Source organism: Oncorhynchus kisutch, unplaced genomic scaffold, assembly GCF_002021735.2.
Source record: "Oncorhynchus kisutch isolate 150728-3 unplaced genomic scaffold, Okis_V2 Okis01b-Okis20b_hom, whole genome shotgun sequence".
Taxonomy (NCBI): domain Eukaryota; kingdom Metazoa; phylum Chordata; class Actinopteri; order Salmoniformes; family Salmonidae; genus Oncorhynchus; species Oncorhynchus kisutch.
The window spans coordinates 3,091,966-3,094,550 of NW_022261978.1; the positions used below are offsets into that span (position 1 = coordinate 3,091,966).

The following is a 2,585-nucleotide window of genomic DNA, read 5'->3' on the forward strand; positions in this document are numbered from 1 at the left end:
GAACACACTCAGGGTAGGGACACGTACACACTCAGGGTAGGGACACGAACACACTCAGGGTAGGGACACGTACACACTCAGGGTAGGGACACGTACACACTCAGGGTAGGGACACGTACACACTCAGGGTAGGGACACGTACACACTCAGGGTAGGGACACGTACACACTCAGGGTAGGGACACGAACACACTCAGGGTAGGGACACGTACACACTCAGGGTAGGGACACGTACACACTCAGGGTAGGGACACGTACACACTCAGGGTAGGGACACGAACACACTCAGGGTAGGGACACGTACACATCAGGGTAGGGACACGTACACACTCAGGGTAGGGACACGTACACACTCAGGGTAGGGACACGAACACACTCAGGGTAGGGACACGTACACACTCAGGGTAGGGACACGAACACACTCAGGGTAGGGACACGTACACACTCAGGGTAGGGACACGTACACACTCAGGGTAGGGACACGTACACACTCAGGGTAGGGACACGTACACACTCAGGGTAGGGACACGTACACACTCAGGGTAGGGACACGTACACACTCAGGGTAGGGACACGTACACACTCAGGGTAGGGACACGTACACACTCAGGGTAGGGACACGTACACACTCAGGGTAGGGACACGAACACACTCAGGGTAGGGACACGTACACACTCAGGGTAGGGACACGTACACACTCAGGGTAGGGACACGTACACATTCAGGGTAGGGACACGAACACACTCAGGGTAGGGACACGAACACACTCAGGGTAGGGACACGTACACACTCAGGGTAGGGACACGTACACACTCAGGGTAGGGACACAGGGTAGGGACACGAACACACTCAGGGTAGGGACACGTACACACTCAGGGTAGGGACACGTACACACTCAGGGTAGGGACACGTACACACTCAGGGTGGGGACTCAGGGTAGGGACACGTACACACTCAGTGTGAGGACTCAGGGTAGGGACACGTACACACTCAGGGTGGGGACTCAGGGTAGGGACACGAACACACTCAGGGTAGGGACACGAACACACTCAGGGTAGGGACACGTACACACTCAGGGTAGGGACACGAACACACTCAGGGTAGGGACACGTACACACTCAGGGTAGGGACACGTACACACTCAGGGTAGGGACACGTACACACTCAGGGTAGGGACACGTACACACTCAGGGTAGGGACACGTACACACTCAGGGTAGGGACACGTACACACTCAGGGTAGGGACACGAACACACTCAGGGTAGGGACACGTACACACTCAGGGTAGGGACACGTACACACTCAGGGTAGGGACACGTACACATTCAGGGTAGGGACACGAACACACTCAGGGTAGGGACACGTACACACTCAGGGTAGGGACACGTACACACACAGGGTAGGGACACGTACACACTCAGGGTAGGGACACAGGGTAGGGACACGAACACACTCAGGGTAGGGACACGTACACACTCAGGGTAGGGACACGTACACACTCAGGGTAGGGACACGTACACACTCAGGGTGGGGACTCAGGGTAGGGACACGTACACACTCAGTGTGAGGACTCAGGGTAGGGACACGTACACACTCAGGGTGGGGACTCAGGGTAGGGACACGAACACACTCAGGGTAGGGACACGAACACACTCAGGGTAGGGACACGTACACACTCAGGGTAGGGACACGAACACACTCAGGGTAGGGACACGAACACACTCAGGGTAGGGACACGAACACACTCAGGGTAGGGACACGTACACACTCAGGGTAGGGACACGTACACACTCAGGGTAGGGACACGTACACACTCAGGGTAGGGACACGTACACACTCAGGGTAGGGACACGTACACACTCAGGGTAGGGACACGTACACACTCAGGGTAGGGACACGTACACACTCAGGGTAGGGACACGTACACACTCAGGGTAGGGACACGTACACACTCAGGGTAGGGACACGTACACACTCAGGGTAGGGACACGTACACACTCAGGGTAGGGACACGTACACACTCAGGGTAGGGACACGTACACACTCAGGGTAGGGACACGAACACACTCAGGGTAGGGACACGAACACACTCAGGGTAGGGACACGAACACACTCAGGGTAGGGACACGTACACACTCAGGGTAGGGACACGTACACACTCAGGGTAGGGACACGTACACACTCAGGGTAGGGACACGAACACACTCAGGGTGGGGACTCAGGGTAGGGACACGTACACACTCAGGGTAGGGACACGTACACACTCAGGGTAGGGGCACAGGGTAGGGACACGAACACACTCAGGGTAGGGACACGCTCATTCTCACAATCACCTCTCCCCCTCACTCCTTATGTTGTTAGAGGAGACTCATCATAACCATGTCTCTCTCTCTCTGTCTCTCTCTCTCTCTCTCTCTCTCTCTCTCTCTGTCTCTCTCTCTCTCTCTCTCTCTGTCTCTCTCTCTGTCTCTCTCTCTGTCTCTCTTCTCTCTCTCTCTCTCTCTCTGTCTCTCTCTCTGTCTCTCTCTCTCTCTCTCTGTTCTCTCTCTTCTCTCTCTCTCTCTGTCTCTCTCTCTCTCTCTCTCT

General features: G+C 56.0%; 1 pseudogene; it reads left to right on the forward strand.

The window, feature by feature from the left end:
- Nucleotides 1-2,585, forward strand: part of LOC116352990 (transmembrane channel-like protein 6) — a 43,099-nt pseudogene that overhangs the window by 28,887 nt on the left and 11,627 nt on the right.